Here is an 18,615-nt window from a genome sequence, read left to right on the forward strand (position 1 = left end):
CTGTGAAATGCCACCCATGTGCATGGGAATTCCCTTCCTGCCCTGATACCCGTGGTGTTACTTCAGAGATTGCTGATTGGGCTGGAGCAGCCACGTGTGGCAATGGGCATGAGATGGTGCAGCCCCAGGTTTCCCCCTTGTGCCCTTGCAGAGCCCCAGCTCCAGCCTGGTCCTCCCCTGGCAGCGAGGGCTGGGTGCTGGCAGGTGCTGCAGCAGGGAACAGGCAGTGGGAGCATCCCCAAGTTGTTTTCAGGGCTTGCACCTGTGTCTGCCACTGCAGTCACCAGCCAGAGACTGGGAGCTGCCTTATGCCCTTCTCTTAGAGATGCTCTAAGGTTCACTGGCCCACGAATTTGCGGTCTGCTGGCCATGGCACGGCAGTCGTGCTTCAGCACAACAGCCAGTGTCTTTGACATGATATAGCAGCTTCAGGCAGAGGGACATTCAGCTGAGCCTGCATCCCTCAGAGAACCAGAAATAAATTCGCAGTCACTGCTGTGCTCCAGAGAGGAGGAGTGTCTCTCAGCTGTCATCCTTTCTGATCCTGTCATCCTCCTGTGTGGTGGGAGGTGTTGGCAGTGAGAGCCGAGTTATTTATTTAATAAGATCCCACTTGTGTTGCTGCCTGAGGCTGCTGTCTCTGTGCTGGAGCCATGGTGCTTGTATGCTTGCAGAGCATGGGGAGGCCCTGCAAGCTGTGGAGCCTTGGTCCATACATGAAAATACCTTGAGTTTGGCAGTGGTGGGGCTGGAGGAGGTTAATTATACAGAAAATATCCCTGACCCAAACACGGGGTAGCAGGCACCCTCTTGAGAGCCTCCAGGCAAAGGTGGATGTGCATCAGCTCCACATCCACTGAGTCCAGCCCTGAGCCTGCAGCATTTGTGTGCTGAGCCATATGTGATCCCTGGCATGCTGTGGCTGTAAGAAGCCCCGCAGGCTTTTCCAGAACATGGCTTTTAAGTCAGATCAGACCAGCAGTGCACTTTGCAGCCCAGCTGTGTACAGCTGGATCGGCGCGGCGGGGGGCCGGGAAGACACAGGCAGGAGCGTGGCATGGTGGGAGCCTCTCCAGCCACCCCCAGTGCAGAGAAACAGAGCCTGGTTGCATCAGATTGCCCTCGAGTCCCAGCACACAAGCCCTTGTCTGTGCCCGCTCTGCCCTCTTCCCCCTGCCCTGCTGGCACACACAGCCAAGGGCAAGTGGGAGCATGGCACGCAGCTCACTGGGGACTCAACCTTCACCATCTGCAGGCTCATAAATCCCACAGGGCCAGCCCTTGACCGCAGCATCTGTGGTCCTCTGCAGAGTGATCAATCACATTTCCCAACATGATTCCCTCTCCTTTGCATTAATCAGTCCAAGAAGGCAGCCTGGACTGATCACAGACCCAGAGCTTTCTGTTAAATTCACCAGCTGATCATCCTCTCTTATTCCTGATGACATGAATTGGCAGCGGGGAGAGCAGTGTGTAAACTGCATATTGTCCTCAAAACCCTGGCAACCATAGCGATGCAGAAAGATCCTTTGGGAGGTGTTGCAACAGGCAGCCCTGCCTGGCCCTGGGAAGCTCAGCTGAGGGCAGTGCAGGCAGGCAGGCAGGGCAGCCAGCACAGTGGCTGCGTGCCCCACTGAGGGCAAGGAAAGAGGTGTCAGCCCTCCTGGTCTGACCTGGTCCCAGAGCCCTTGGGACACCAGGCATTTCCCCTTGGCAGATGAGATCCATCACAGCTTGCCAGCCCTCCCATTTCCATTATTCCAGTATCAATTTATTCAAGAAAACACAGGAGGCCTCAGGGTGCATTCTGTTGCTACTGCAGCATAGATCCTTTGCACAGCCAGTGTCTTTCTTGAAGTGGTAGGTAGATGGACTCTGATAAATCCAGGGTATGATGATTCATGTACACTTGGCGCCTGATCTCCCCAGCGTCTTCAGTTTTGTTTTAGCTTGGGAGAGTTATGGAGAGAATTAGCCTATCTCAGTAATATTTTAACGTATATGTAATTTGAATGCCACATTCCTAAAATCGATATTCATTATTCAAGGTGATAGCAGAGCTAAAATTAGTCCTTCAGCTATATCAAGAATATCAGGATGAGCATGTGTTATTAGTATTAGCAACTTTATGAAGGCACATGTCTTAATATATGTGGGTTGGGTGTCAGGGCTTGGTGCTAAGCTGGGTGCCAGCACACCCTCAGCAACATCCCTGCCAGATCCTGCCCTGCGTCCTGCCTGCCACAGTCCTGGTGGGCCACCTGAATTCCACCAGAGTTAAGCTGCAGTGGCAGGTGAGGCGACCCAGGGCGGTGTGCCAGAGAGACACGGGGATGTTGGGGTTTTGTTTATTTTCATGCACAGGGTGTTCAGGTCTCATGTGGGAGGTGGTGATTTGAGATCCTCAATTAACGCATTCTAATGGCAGAGCAGGGTACGTGCTAGGATGGTGTGGTTTTCTCCCTCATTTTCCTTCTTTCTCTTGCTGATTTGCTGCCAAACCCCTTCATGAGCCCCTTGGACATGTGTTAACAAGGGGTAGGATTTCTGGAAACTTCCTGTGCATTCTCCATTTGCTTTGGTTACACATGGCCATACATGTGCTAGTCCAAAGCTGTGTGCTGGAGACCACGCAGAAGAACTGCATTTCTCATACAAGTTAATATGAGAGAAGGGGAGGTGGAGATATTTTACACGCAAGTCAAGAATTGATGTGTTACTAATTGCTGTAGTAGAAAATATTATCCCTCGGAGGATGTTGTTATTTTATAAACAAGGGCGTAATTTACAGCTCAATTACTTAAATCATGAGTTAATTGCCAAGCATAATGAATAAATACATTTGCAAGTACAAAATTTAATTTGCACAGATTCTAGTCGTCTAGGCATTAAGAGGCAGATCAGTATTTGATAAGTAATCTGGAATGTTGTATGAAATGACATTTATTTTCACATGTAATCCAAATGACGAAATGTTCTGAAATGAGATTTCAAGGGCCTTGTCCTTCCTTCCCTGCAATGAAGGGCAGTGTTTTCATCAGCTGCTCCAGAAATGGGTTCAGGCTGCCTGGCAGCAGAGAGGAAGGCAGGAATCCTTCAGGAGTGACAAAGAGAGCAGAGTAGCAAGCCTAGGTTCATGCAGGTGTAATTGTTTTAATACTACAAAATGCAAAGAGAGAGTGCAGAGACAAAAATTGGGGATGCCTGCAATGGGCTTGGAGTTAGTGTTAGCTGACAGCAGCACGGCTGCAGAGCTGGGAGTACTTCTGGAGATAAAGGGGAGATGTTAGTGCCACTGCCCTAGCACTGGTGAGGCTTCGGCCCTGTGCAAGGATGCAAACAGAAGCAGTGGCAAATAAACCCAGCAAAAGGGGGTTTTGCAGCCCACTGCTGTCCGTGCTTGCTGCTGCTCACAGCACTGGAGGCTGCAGGACTTAGTACCTGTCACAGGCATGTCTCATCCTCTGGGGCATGAGGAACCCTGCCTGCTACCTGCCTGCTGCCTGCACACCGCCTGCCCACTGACTGCACACTGCCGGCTCGCTGCCACAGTGGGTGTCAGAGCTGGGGCTGGTTGCTGCTGCCTTGAGTAAGAGGCAAACAGCAGGCACCTGCACTTCAGTTGCTGCTACTGAATAATCTTGGGCTACTGGTGCCCTTTCGTAGGATCATATCTTTATTGGAGGCTGTTAAAGCCAAACCTCCCAACAGCAATAACATGACTACAAAGCATTTCTAAGAAAAAAGTACGTGGGAATAAGGGAGATACTGAGATCCCAGCCAATTTCAGTACAATACAAGTCTGAAGTATCCTTATAAATTTAACAAGTCAAATTTAAACGTATACAAGGCTCAGGAGCATACAGGAAACAGGATCAGCCAAACCTTCAAAGGCCCATCGTTGTCTTTCAGAAAGTCCACTGAAAGGCTCATGCCATAAAAAGGTGTATTCACATAGCTGATAGAGTGATAAACCCGGTGGAGATATGCCAGCAACCAGAGCGGGCAGGGATGCCCACTTCAGGGATGTCACAGTGAGTAGCCCAGCCTGTTGTTACGGTACCCTTTGTCCTGCTCTCTCTGCAGTAAATTAGGGCCCTTTTGGTGTAAATCTGGAGAGACTTCAGTAGGTGATTTCCTCCTAGGCAAGCGGCACCCCTTGCCAATGGCTTTATGATGGGTCAGCCAGCCTGTGAAATCTCCCTGCTGGAGATTGGCAAGGTAATAATGCTCATTCCTTGCCTGGCACCGTCTCCATCACACTCCTGAGCAGCACAAGCCACAGCCAGACATGCAGCACATGGCAGTGACTTCTCTGTCCTCTGTGACATACACTCTGGATACCACAGGCAAGAGAGGACAAGGAGAGAGCTAGAAAACACAGCTTGTGCTGCATGCCCAGAAGTTTATGCCTGTTTTCTCCTCAGACCTGAAGGCACCTGTGGATTCAGAGCATGTCTGCTATAGGCACCTGGAGAAGGATCTTGAGGGGACCTCACTGACTGCTGCAATGTGGAAACTGTGCGAAAAGCTCCCGTCTGCCCTATTTAACTCCCAGATTAATAGCTAAATGCGTTCATGAAATGCTAGAGACCCACATCTCATTCAGTCTGCCTGAGTGGTGTCAGCATGGCCAGCTTACCATACCTGATCTTTCCTTCTGTGTGTTATTTGTGGACAGCAGGCTATATTCTGCCTTCATCATGTGCCATTGTGTGTTTGTACATTTTACCCATCTGTTCGAAAGCAAGAAGCAGTGCCATATGACTTAAGCAACCAGCCATGCTCTCTAAATAGCAAAGCATCCAAGCAAGCTAGATAGCAAACCATCCAAAGGCGGCAGCAGAATGTCAGAAAAGTGTCAGGAAAATGCCCTGCCACAAAGACATTGGAAAAACCAAGGTAATTTCATGGCTTGTTTGTGAGCGGGAAGCAAAACCACCCCTCTGAAGAGGCCAGCAGCTCTGGGATGTGTGTTGAAGGACCTGGCATGGAGGAATTTCTGAACCATAAAGCTTTGTCAAAAATAATTTTTAAATGAAATGCAGTGTCCTAACAAAACACACGCCTGAGACATAAAGCAAAACCAAAGTACAAAATGTGGTGTTTAAAGGCTGGATTCTGTCTCATGTGAATAGAAGCCACATGCATGCATCTCAGATCACATTTTGGCCTGATTTGAAACTGTGCTTGTAGGGGTTGCAGCAAGAGCAGGCAGAGGAAGGCTCCGTGTTCTTTTATGATCCTCTAGACCAGACGAGCCTTTCTGTGCTTCCCAGAGAGCAGAAAGGCTCTGACACCAGCCCCTGTGTGCATTAGTTCCCCAGCTGCGGGGTGAAGCGTCCTGTGGCTGCACCAGGCAGTGAGGCGGCTCAGCTGCTCACTCCACATCAGGAGCAGGCAGCAGCAATGCCACTTACACCTGCCTGGAAGCCAGGTCCAGACCTGCAGCTCTGTGCCTGTGCTGCCCCAGGCAAGTTTGGGGCTGGTGAGCTCCCAGCGACACCACCATCCACGAGCATCCTGCAAAAGGGCTGGTACCGAAGCTTAACCTTTATTAATAGGAGGGAGGAAGAAACAATGCTGGCAAAATATTGTCAAATACTTCAAATTAATGATTAATTTTAGATGGGGTAATACTGTTTGATGTGGTCTTTTCTGGTTTAAACAGGAGAAGGGTGATTCACTCTAAAGGAATTTATAAAAACATAAGTATTTGCTCATGGACAATAAATACTGGGGCAGATAAAAAGGGGGATGAAGTGTTCAGCATCGTGATAGTAACTCCGCTAGAGAAAACTTTTGACCTTCTCACATCTTAAATCAATGTGCTTCCCCCCACCCCGCTCTCCTCCAGGCCTGCCCTTGAGGCCGCGGGGACGGGTAGGAGGGAGTGTGCTGGGCTTGCCTTGAGCTGCATCGCTGTTAGGTCCCCCTGTCTCCCTCCTGTCCCCACAGAAAGGCTCAGGTGCTGGCACCCAGCAAGGGGCATGGGGCAGCACCCGACAGCAGTTTACACAATCTGTGTACACAGCGTAATCTGTCAATTTGCCTGTTGTAAATGTAAAGCGTATAAACGCGGTGCTAAACCGCTGTGGTTTACAGAGCTGCCCCGCCTGGGAAGCTGAGATTTACACTGCCCGCTGGCGAGCCGGGCGTCTGTCCCGTCCCGGCCTGCCCGATCCTGCCCCCTCCAGCGCTGGCCGGAGGGATGCCCAGGAGGGATGGCTGCAGGCAGCAAAGAACCCATTTAATAACCCAGACGAAGCTGCATAAGAGGCGCTGGCAGCACCGCGCGTGCCCCACAGCACCTGACGGCCCTCGGATGTGTACCTGGAGGAGGGAGCTTGCTATCTACCTTTCCCGTGGGAATACGATGCAGCCAGGATAACCCCCAGACCTTGCTGGGGCTTTGCCAGTGCCATTAAAGTGTTGACGGCTGCTGATTACCCTGACAGGATGGTGGTTTTATTGAGACAAGATTAGCCACTCGCCGCACTTTGAAGGGAGGCCGGGTACACACCATCACCAGCTGTCCCCTCCCAGGAAGGGCTCCAGAGCCTCTCTTCACACTGGGCTTGTTTTGCTTTACAAAATCTATTTTGCCCCTAAAGCTAACAGTATGGGGGTGAGCGTGGGGAGCGGATAGGGCAGTCCCCGAGCTTGTGTCCGGCCTCTCCGCAGCTGAGCCCCTACCTGCAGCTGTTCCCGCAGCATAGCCTTGCAGGCTGTCAGCGGGCCTTTCATCACAGACCCCACTGACATCACCCTTTCCAAAACACCTGAGCTCCTCGTGGTCCCTGTGCTCGTAACACTTGGAAGTGACAGCGGCTTCTGGTTTCAATTAACCCAGGGGCAGTTTGAGGACTATGTGATTGCACAGGAACAGAGGGGAGAGGAGAAAAGGCTTTTTTTCCGAGCAGCAGCAGCAGCAATGGAGTGTGTGGGTGAGGAGCTCCTGTAAAAAGCAGATGGTTTCTCTTTCCTTCCTCCTTCTTTTGCTCATCTTTCTCTCTCTCCTTTTTTTTTTTTTTTTTTTCCCTCAATTCTGTGGAACTGACAACCCAACAGCACATTTTTCACCTTCAAAGCTTTGCTGAAGGGAATTCTCCACTGCTATTTCATTTCTTCCTGATGTTCACAGATCGTAAAGCAAACGACCTCTGGAGAATAGGGAGAGCAGATCTATCCCGTGGTCACAGCAGAGGACCAGACCACCACCCTTGGTGCATGACAGCCGTTCCCCAGTGGTTAACAGCCCGGGGAAGCACACATACATCTGCCTTTGGATGCTGAGTACCAAACATAGCACCACAGTCAGATGCTGCTGACACTGGAATAAGGCACAGAAGTTTGCAGAGGTCCATGAATTCCACCTTGGACAGGCACAGGGATAACAGCCGTGAGCAGAGGCTGCTTGCATCAGGGGAAAGCAGGCACTGAAGTCCCTGTGCTGGCCTTGCTAACTGGGTTTGCTGGTGCTGTCCCAGAAGGAGACACACTTGCAGGCCAGCAAAGGCGGGTCCCATCTGGAGCCTTCCTCCCACTGCCTTCCCACGGTCATGCAGCAGCCAGGGATCCCAAATCTTGTGTGTTCGTGAGGTGTAGGGAGGGAGGAAGCCATAATCCCATGAAAACCCATCCCACAGTGTGATGGATACTTAAATTACTCTCACCCGTGTCAACACGTTCAATGCCTTTCGGAAGAAAGGTAGTTAAAAGAGGTGTAAATGGAAAATAAGACTGAAGGACAAACAGGGATAAAGAGTTCAATCATGCTAATGTGAGATCTGCTTTTAAGACACCATTATCAGACCTGGCAGGGCTAGGTGATTGCTGCCCCCTGCAATGCATGGCAGTGCTGTTCTTGCCGTGGGAAGATGCTCTATGAAAAGGAGGAGTGAGAATCCAGCCCAGAAGCTGCAGCACAGGGAGGGACAGGAATGAGGAATGGTGGCCAGTTGTTCTTGGAGGGCTGGGGGAGGACACTGGTCTGCTTTCATCAGTGACTTGGACACTGAAAGGGAGCATTTGTTTGCAAGATGTGTTTCCCCAGCCAGGAAAGTGAGATGTGGAGGCTGGTGTGGGGCTGGGAGCCACTGCCTGGTCCCCCAGGGCTGCTTGTGAGGGTGGGCAGCAGGCAATGCGCTCCCTACATGTGCACAGCTGAGTCAGAGGAAGAAAACTGCAGAAGGGAACGACAAAACTGCCAGGAAGACAAATGGGGCTGAAATATCACTGGGATCGGGAGGGTCTGGAGCAGCTCCTGGCAGGAGTGGCAGCAACCAGAAAATAACCTCATTGCTCGCTGGGGCCTGAGCCCACATGTGAGAGGGATGAGCTGGCATGGGCTGGTGAAGTACAAGTGTCCCCTGTGCTGCATCTCCGTGTCCTAATTCACCACCACTTGCACAGGAGCACAAGCTCGTTCCTCACCAGGAGCCTGCAGAGGAGGTGCTGGAGGCAGAGGCAAGGAGCAGCCAGCCCCGTGGGGTTTGTAACTGGGGATGTGTCACCTCTGATACCAGCTCTATGCCTTGAAGATGTCCCTTGCCTAAGGAAAAGCCACTTAGAGGCTCCGTACCCTGGGGGTGAACAGCCCATGGAATAATCCTGGATTGGGATGTGGGTTGCACTGAAAGGATGGTGCACAGCGATGCCACCCCACACTGCGATGCTGCCAGTAGTGCAGAGCCACAGTTCTGAGCTGGGTCCATCCCCAATCTCCTGGGGGTCCCGGGACCTGCTGACCAAAACTTGGCAGTTTTGGGGTGAAAGCTGGTTCTCTTTGAAAGCACTTCAGCTGCACTCCCCGTGTGCCATGGGGATGCCCGGGAGGATGAGGGCACCGCTCACCTCATTCCTACCTGCACCCTCCCATCCAGCCCCCCTTCTCCCCCCCCCCCAACCAGGACCGAGGGTTGAGGATGGCTGTGGGGCTTGCCGGCAGCCCGAGGCAGCCTGATGGGGCCTGGAGCCAGCCCAGTCAAAGAGTTGATAGTTTTCACACCCTGTCAGCCTGATGAACAGCCCCTCTCCCTTGGCGCTCAGCGCCTGCAAGGGTCAATTACGGCGATTACTTCAAGGAGTCAAACCGGCTGCTGGCAGCACTGGAGAAAATCTTTGTTTCGGGTTTGGCTTTGTCACAGGAAGGAAATAAATGCCTGGGTTTGTAGTGTGGGGGGAAGGAGCCTTTACTGTACGGGGGGCAGAAGCCAGGGGTGTCTGGGTGTTTGGGTGGGAGAGGATTACCCGGGTGTTTGGGGCAAGCCGCTGTGTTCTGCTAGTGTGATTCTGAGCAGCAGCTGGGGCTTGTACAGCCCCCAGCTCACTTGGGCACTCAAGAAAGGCCTGAAAGCAATCCAGCAGTTGTAGGGAGCAGCTAACAAGTGATGGAGACAGCCTTCAAAAGTAGATGTGGTGTGTAATGTGAGAAACAAAAAAGAACAAAACACTGGCAAGTTAAAAGTAGTCACAATAGAGGTGATTTAAAAGTCTGAGGAAGAATTTGCTAAAGGTATTAAAAGCTGAAAATAAGTTTGTTTGCATACGTGGCAGGAGCAGGGAATGAGCCAGCCAGCCAATGCAGGCTGTGGATGGTGGAGGCATAAGCAGGGCACCCAAGGAAGGCAAAGCCTCAGTAGAAAAGCTGAAGGGTGGTTTGAAGATCAGGGAGGATGCTCAGGCAGTGCCCCATGGCAGCCTTCCTACGGGGCTGTGCCGTGGGGCACATCCCATGGCAGGGGCCTGCCAGAGGTGTCTTCCGACAAAGAGAGGAGCTGCGGAGTGGCACGTGTCTGGAACAAGGCAATGCCAGCCCAGCCGGGGCTGGTAACCAGCTGCTGTTGCCAGCCTGGGCCAGAGTGGGGAAAGCAGCATGAGCCATAGCCAGAGGGGTCAGGGGAGTCATGGGCAATTTGGGAGAAGTGATCTATAACTGTCTGGGTCAATGCAGCACTTGGAGAAGACTGAACAGCACCTTTCAGGAGGAAGACATGCTTTGCTAATCAGCCAGGTCCGTGAGCATGGGGAGCAGAGCAATGTGCCCGGCATGGGGCAGCGGCACTTCCAAAATGGTTTTGCCTCATCACCTCTCCAAAAGTCCCTGAACGCCTAGTGGACCGGAGGGACATTTGCCTAGCAGGAAGAAAACAGCTGGTTAAAAGACTGTAAAGCTGAAGCAGGAGCTCACATTGTTAAACTTCAGGCTGATAAACTGACAGATGAAATTCAGTATTGATAAAGGCAAAGACACAACCTGCAGAAATGCAGCCCTAACTAGCCATGCGGACCCTGATCTCCCCTTCTGCAATGCTTGGTGAGAGCCAGGACAGCAACCATAATGCATGACTGTGGAAGGATTAGAGAACTTCTAAAGAGAACCTTCTCCTCCTGAGTATTATGTGCAGATCTTTTTCTCATAAAGGATGTAACAGGAATAAAGGACTGTAAGGATGCTTGGAAGTAGAGTTTAGAGGCATGGTGAAGAAAGATGAGTTGTCCAGGTCACACAAGCTTGGAAAAGCTGAAGGGAGATGATAAAGGTCCCAGAAGCCAGAGTGGCAGGTGGAGGGAGAGCTAGCATCAAACTGGGAACAGTGCAATAACAGCGAGAACAAACCCAAAGCAAAGAGGAGGAAGCCGTTGCCTTCACCAGGCACTGCTCAGCTGTGGAACTTTCTGCCACAAACTGCTGTGGCAGACAAAAGTGCATGAGATGGGGAAAGCTGCACCCACTGATGCTCTGAGTCAGCCTGTCACAACAGCAAGCAGCTGGGATGAGCTTGCTCACACCCACCTCACTGCCCTGCTCCCCCGCCAGCCCCATACCTGTCAGTGTCACCAGTGGGGTGCTAGGGGCTGGCACCACTCCCACAGGAGCAAGGTTGTATCAGCTCCTGATGCATTGTGAGCTGCCGATCCTTGGCCTGGGAAAGCGAAGAAGTGACCAGAACACCAGACCATGAGGCTGAGGTGAGCGCAAAGAGGCACCTTCTCGGACGCAGTCAGGCATGGAGCTGTGCCCTTGTGCTTTGCTTCCCATGTGCCATGCTCTGGCTCTGAGCTGCTGGGCAGAAATCCTCCCTGGCCTGCCTCTGCTGCACAGCACCTTCACCCCTCCCTGGCTTTTGTGAGCAAGACTTGACTGAGCTTTTCTCTGTTGGATTGAAAAACATCTTGACTCAGGAAGAAAAAGAAGCTGAACCTGCCTCTGCATCACACTTGGGCTGTCCCAGGCGTCTGGGCTGCAGGTGCTGGATGCCCAACCTGGTGCACCTGCAAGTAGAGTGAGGCAGGAGGGCAGCAGGGCTTGGCGTGGCTGCTGGCAAGCTGTTTATTTCTGGTGCAGAGCCATTTGCTGCATGTAAGGCGGGTCAGCCCTGCTCTGAGCCTGGAGCACCAGCAGCAGAGCTCAACATCCTCCACAGCTCCACACCAGCATCCGACGCCCAAAGGCACATCCGCAGGCAGCCCCCCGGCTCCTCCTGCCCGCAGCCTGGCACCCTGCCCCACTGCCATGCCGCTGCCATCCCGCACATGAGGGCCGTGGGCAGAGGCCTGGCTGCAGCATCGCTCACCCTCCAGGGTGCGGGACAGGGGTGGGATTTGCGGAGATTATGCCGGAGGAATTACAAAGGAGCAGACTTTCCCACAGATGCTTCAATTGCCGCTCTGAGAAAGTGTGTGAGCCCTGGTGGCCCGCCTGCCTCACGGTGCTTTGGGGAACGCACAGGAACAGCACACATGGTTTTTAATAATTAAGTAACTTTAATTGTCCTGGGAAAGCAGCGCTTGCCTTGGGGCACTCTGCGCTCATAATTAATGTTACCGGGAGAGATTACGGTAAAGAGAACTGAGAAATGATTCACTTTTGCTTTTTAAGCCTCTCCGTGTTAAAGCTGTATTATCCCTCAGTTTAAAGCCTCATTTAGCTGTGAAGAAAACCAGTGTACTGGGGCGGGGGTGTGGGGGGTGTGGGTGGGGTGAGGGCAGGGGAAGGAAGGCAAAGCACCCTGACAAATTACAAACAGCCACAGCAGCTGTGGCAGGATGGGAGCCAGTGGCCGATGTGGCTGGTAGCATCCCTGGTGTGTCAAGCAGCACCATGATGGAGAGCCCGGAGGAGCAGAGGATGCTCATCATCAGCCTGGGCCCTGGGTTGGTGTGTGTGTAATTCCCATTGCAACTTCTTGCTTTAAGGCTCTGAAGGAAGCTGCCAGTGCAGAGCTGCCAGGCAGTACCAAAGCAAAGGCTGGTCTCTCCGGGTCCCCCTCAGTTATGCACCAGACGGCCAAATCCTAAGAAGCCTGAATCTGAAGAAGTGTGATTTCCTCCTTGGAGTCAAAGGGTGACTAGCCCTTTGTAAATCCAATTTATTCCAAGTAAATAAGTGTTTGGCACCCTAAACATGGCTCTGCTTTTCTGCCATGACCCGCTCCCAGTCCTCCAGAGGACGGTGATTTCCTGAAGCAATGCATCCCTTGACTCAGCCATGAAGTGAGCAAGCGCTCCTCCAGGATGTACCTGGCAAGGGTGGCAAAAGCCCCCATGTCGGGCACACCTCAAGCGAGCTGAACCCTGGAGCCCCTGGGAGGCCCCTGGACCTCCCAGCCCTCATTCTCACGCAGCTGCCTGCCCCTCCAGGGCTGCTGAGCCAGGAACGATTCATTCAGCTCACAAGCGATGCTGAGAGCCAGCATGGCCCAAGCCCCACGGGGAGCCCAGTTGACAGGCTTTGCTGGTGCAGCACAAAGAGGTGGGCAGTGACGGAGGGATGAAAATCCTTCCCAGTGTGTGCATTGCCTGGGATCTGTGGCGCTTGCTGGTGCGTTTCACCCACTTTAAAACCAACAATATATTGGACTGGAGCGTCTCTTTTCTTTCTTTTTTTTTCCCTTCTGTTTCTTTTTATTTTCTCCTTCCCCCCAAAGCAAATCACTGGACTCACACAGGACACAAGGTATTTTACTCTATAGAAATCCTTTTTTCAGGCAACTATGTCAAGAATGTTTTCATACTTTGGGCTGGATGGGGAAAAAAAAAGGGCTTAATCCCCTGAGATGGTTATTTCTCTGAAAACAGACATGCAAATGCTGGACTTGTCAAACCTTAAAATGTTTTCTTTATTCAGGGAATTACTGCCTGCCTGCTGAGCCTGGGTAATGCTGACAGGCTAAGCCCGGGGCCTTGGCAGCAGAGCATGCAGAGTGTGGGAAAGGGCGGCTGAGGCACGCGCCAGATAAGATCATACAATAAATGATACAGCCCTCCGGAGCACACGGCCACTTTCATATGCAAACAGGCCTCCCGGTACACACACACACGTGCGCACACACGCTTCCAGAGCAGGATGCAGCACCTTGCAGCATGCCCAGGCAGACGCACCCGCACATGCATGCAGATGGCCGCATGGTTGATGGGGCAGCGCAGCACTGGGGATTACAGGGGTGCTGGGATACAAGGGGATACAGAGGGTCCCAGGATGGGTTTCGCCCAGCCTGGAAAACATCCCAGGTGCTGGAGGAGGAGGGATCTTCTCAGTGACCCATAGTCTGGTCAGGCATGTTCCCTAATCATTGTGTCATGCTTCAGTGGCTGCATTTTGGTGCATTTGGTGCCTGGGTTCCTGTTGCAGTTGAAGGGTGGTGGCTTGCACACCCTGCTGACATCCCACGAGGAGTGAAAGCCATCATTTAAGCCCTTTGCTAGTTCTGTCTTTGAACAGTAGTCTAAAGCCTGGCAACAGGACCCAAATGGTTCAGAAGAGGACAAAGGTAATCCAAAATGCACGGACTTTTAATTGTATTTTTTTAAATTAGCGTGTTGCTTTTGGCCTAAGTGAGGCTTTTCGGTGCATGTTCCTGGGGCTGGGCAATGCAGCCACAAGGTCTGCTTTCTGACAAGGATTCATTTCTAAACAGAAGCAAAGATCATGACCCTGCTGATGGGAGCAGTAGGACTGATGGTGCCATGTCCCTAGTGCCCATGGGAGCAGAGCCAGCCTCCCCGCAGGGAGGCACAGGGCCCTCACTTGAGCCATTTTCATTTTCTTTGCAGCGTGAAAACCTGATTCAGCCGGGGTGCAGGCGGGCAGGATGCTGGTGTGAGCCTCCCTCAAGCCCTAAGTGTGGCACTTGTACATTTGTTTTAATAACCCAGTGCCTGGCGACCCGCAGCAGGCAGTGGAGGGCAGCTGTCACAGGTGATAGAGCTGGTGGGTCACATAGCCAGCTGCAGCCAGTGACCCACACTCCAAGCGGCGCCAGGGTAGAAACGATGGCTGCTGAGCTACTGAAAGTGCACCAAAAGCCACTGTGGGAGGGAGATGAGATGTGGAGCCAAAATGAGCTCCTTTGGGGACCCAAGTGCCACCTGAGAGAATTGCTGGCATCAGCCTGGACCCCAGTGACTGTGGTCACCCTCTCCCATCCCATCATGGCAACATGTCCTGCTCCAGCATCATCACCCACATGTGCTGCTGGGACATGTTTTGCAGGGAGTGTCACTTAGTTAATCTCAGCACAGCTCTTAACCTGAGCTTAGCTTTCTGCACAGTTATGGTTGCATTTTTAAGGCATGCAGGAGCCTGAGTGTGTGGGCAGAAGGCTGCTGAGCACATGAGGGGTGGCAGAAAGAAGTGGTCAGTGATGGATGGCTGCTCCTGCAGCCCCAGTGCTCTGCACAGTCACAAATCACAGCTCCTCACTCCTTGCTGCTCTCAAGGTAGCTAGGGAAGGGGGAGAGGGAGGGTGGGGGAATCCTGGCGTCTCACTCTCGGCTTAATACGGTGCATTCACACAGATAATCTGTCAAGGAAAAAATGAGCCAACAAGCTATCTATTCTTGTCTGCGCTATTTTCCCATGTCAGAAACAGGCTGGGCTGAAAAATGTAGGTTTCCCCTTTCATCTTGCCTTTCAGAGCCCCTGAACAAGATGCCTTTCTTTGCCAGCACTCGCCGAGGAGATCTTGCCTAGAAGAGCAGAAAAAGGGGCTTTCTTTTCTTCTTCTTCTTTTTTTTTTTTTCCAATGTCTATGCCTAGGCCATGCCGGTGGCAGGGAAGTGGAGCGGCTTTTATTTTCCTTGGGAAGCGAAGGTGCCGTGTCGATCTCCCACTGGATCTCCCACTGTTGTTGCTGTCTCTACCACGCTGAATGGGGGGTGACAACAAACATTTCCTTTCCGCTGCTGGGAGGTTTTATTTTTAGCTTGAAATGAAGCACCAGGAGAGACAAAAAATAACATTTCTGAAGGTTGGAGGCCCCAGTCACTGAGAGACAAGTGATGAAATGCCACAGCATCCTCTCCACAGCCACGTGGTGCCAACACATCAGTGCTGGACACCCAGCAGCACCCATCCTTTCATGAGCACTGCTATACTGCTGTGATTAACTCACATTTCTCTGTCTATGCCTCTCCCCTCCAGCCCTTCTCACCATCCCAGCCAGCTCTGGCAGGGATGCATGTCCTTGCCAGCCCAGCATGCCATGGTAGAGCCTCCTCTCCCCCATGTGCATGGGGTTTGCAGGCAGCATGAGGTGCAGGGAGATGATCCTCATGCCTCATCTTTGCCGGGCAGTGGCAATCCTCACCCTCCTCTATCTGGGGATCTTGGACTCGTGTGCTCTTTTTATACAGTTGCTTTGGTCTCATAAAAGCAAGAAATGTGTTTTTATAGGCTTTGTGGTCTGTCTTTCATTAATCACATTTCTTTGTGTACTTGCTAGTTTGTTCTACTTCAGTGACTGGCAGTGGCCACCAGCTCTCCAGCTGTGTGGGCTGTTCTGCTGGTGCTGGGTTGTGTTTGTTGACTTATGGAAGTGGTTTTCAAAAAATAATATTTGAAATGGCCAGGTAACGGCCAAGTGCACAGAGAGGATGTATCGGCAGCACTTGTGCAGCAGCGATCCTGCTATCTGGTTTCTTGTAAAAGCAAATACTATGAAGGGTTTTAGGCTGTTCTGCTTCCTCCACTATTTGAGGACTGAAAATTGTGGTCCCCTTTGGCATGGTTGGCAAACGAACCCTCTCTGAGTTCCAATCAACAGTGCCACTGGAAGCATTCATTATTTCATTCTTTTTAATGTGTCTTTTCGAAAAAAGATGTGGATGCACTTGCCTCGTCCTGATGCAGGAAAGCAGAAAGGCAGGCTGTATCTGTCATGTCTTGGAGGAGCCTGCAGGTCCCAAAGCTTGGTGCTGCAGATTAGGTGTCCCCACAGCTGTAATGACACAACCTCACTCAACTTATTTTCCCCTCAGCTTTTCTCAGAGGTTTAGTAAAAATGAACAGAAAGAGGAGACGGTGCTTCAGGAGCCAACACTTGCAGACAATGTGCTGGGGAACTGGTTCACCTCTGAGGGATATCTAAGCATCACCCAGACACCCCAAGTGTTTGGTTCATGACTGTCATCTGTAATGAGCACAGGGGAAGAGGCTCCTGCAGGAAACACTGCAGAGGAGATGGCCAAGAGGTCGAGCTGTTGCAAGCTGCAGTGCTGGTCCCTGTGCCTCGCTGGTGCCTGCGGTGGGTGTGAATGCAGGGCCAACACCCACAACTGCCAGAGAGCTGTCGGAAGAACTAAAGGGCACGGGGATGTGCTTCTCTGTCAGAATGTGTCTGAGGCAGGGCTGCTGGGAGGAACCACAGGGAAATAGGGAGCAGACAGGGCACACATCTAATTGCAAGGAGCAGAAATACTTAAGTAAGATAAAAGAGAGAGTTTGCATTGTCTGGAACACCCCAGCCATCCCGGGTTTGCCTCCAGCTGTTTGGAGAAAAGCGCTTTCCAGCCTTTGAGGAGGTCATAGTTAGTCTGGAATCAAAACTAGCAAGCGAAGGTGAGCAGGCAGGGAGGAAGGCATGAAACCAGCTCCTTTGACTTTTGGGAGGACTGGGAAACTTGTAAATGCAATTGCTGGTGGTGGTGGTGTAGCACTGTGATTGCCACAGCTTTTGCATGAAAGTACCGAAACCCCACCTAAGGCTGGAGCTGCTCCAGGCTCTGAAGAGAACTTGTGGCCTGAATACACAAAACAGGAGTGGAAACAGTCAAGAAACTACTTTCCCACAGGCAGAGTGGTGCAGAGCTGGAGCTGCCATCACCTGAGTATGGCCATGCCCAAGCAGCAGGGTCAGGGATCAGTTGTGTTAGCAAATGGGGACTCGGGCAAGAGCTGGAGCAGCCCAAGGAGCCATCATGCCACATCCATCAGTGCCTGGCAGGGCTTTGAAATGTGACAGTGGAGCAGGGATGCTTAGGCCAGCATGGTGCCAGCAGCATCACCAACTCGCTCAAGTCTTTGACGCCACTGCAGAACAGGGTACCCTTAGCACATGAAACACTGTGGTCCTTCTTAAAGCTGAGCCTGGGAGCTTCCCCCAGGACACAAGAAGGGGGTGGCAGGCAAAGACCACCCTCAGCTTCCTCTGCCTTCCTCCCAGCCACATGCATGTCCTTGCTTTGGGCTTCTGCTGGGGCTGTGGGTGCCTCATGGGAATGAGCATCACAGCTTTTGCAGGGTTTGGAAACTGATGTTATCACAAGGGAGGGTTTGCCTCAGCACAGAGGTGAGGAGCAGCTTCCCCCACCATCCCCACAGCCGCTGCCCTGGGCCCCCTGCCAGCTCTGTGGGATGGAGGCCCCGGTGGAGGCAGGCTGGGAACCGCCTGGACCGCTCCAGCAGAAGGAAGGGGCCAATGTCGGTCATGCCACACAGTGAATCACCAGTGCTGGCACGTGGCCAGGTCCTTCACCCACAGCGGCAAGGGCTGGGCAGGTGCCGGGTGTGCCTGGGTAACACCTCTCTCCCCCAGGGCCTTTCCCTGGTCAAGGGGTGCTGCTGCTCTCCCTGCAGCACAGTCCAGCGTCCTCCCCAGACCCACCATTCTCCCAGTGCAGGCAGGGCTGAGAGCCGCTGGACTGCCAAAGCCCTGCAAGATACTCACCCAGCCCGCCTGGGAACCTGCAAGCCTTTCCATGGGCTCGGGAGCTCAGACCCCAAACCTTCCCCCATGCATGGGATGAGGCTTTGAAGTCAGTGAAGACCCCCTTTCCTTCCTGCACTAGGAGCTCTTTTGACACCTCTCCCAGTGCTCTGCCAGGTTGTCCCAGCACCCACTGATGCACTGGGATGCTGCCAGCCCTGCTGACCTCCTGCCAGCCCTCTTCTCCCCCTGCCAGGCTCTGTGGACAAGCTGACTGGCCATGTGGGAAATGGGGCTGGTGTCCGGCAGGATCAGACCTCCTGCTTTCCAGGGTCAGATGCCTTCTCCGAGCACTGACACCGTTCTGCAAGCACATCCCACCTGCACTCTGGGGGAAATGCCAAGGGATGCGAGGGTGATGGGCAGCGCAAGGGAGATGCCTGCACTGCGAGCAGGGAGCACAGGAAGCTGGGCAGCTCGCTGCGGGCTCAGCAAAGGCAGGGCAGGCAACGCGGAGCAAAATCCCCCGAGGAGAGCTTCGCTCAGTGCCTGCCTCCAAAGAGTTAAGCAGCTTGCACAAACCACCCCGGAGCCGAGGGCTGTTCTGCCCCCGTCTCCTTCACCCTCTGAGGGCCGGGCTGGTGCCAAAGTCGGAACCTGCTAATCAGCAGCTCCCAGCAGCGGC

This window comes from Pezoporus occidentalis, unplaced genomic scaffold (genome assembly GCF_034315485.1).
Source record: "Pezoporus occidentalis ecotype Australia unplaced genomic scaffold, CSIRO_AGI_Poc_V1 ctg8, whole genome shotgun sequence".
Classification (NCBI taxonomy): Eukaryota; Metazoa; Chordata; class Aves; order Psittaciformes; family Psittacidae; genus Pezoporus; species Pezoporus occidentalis.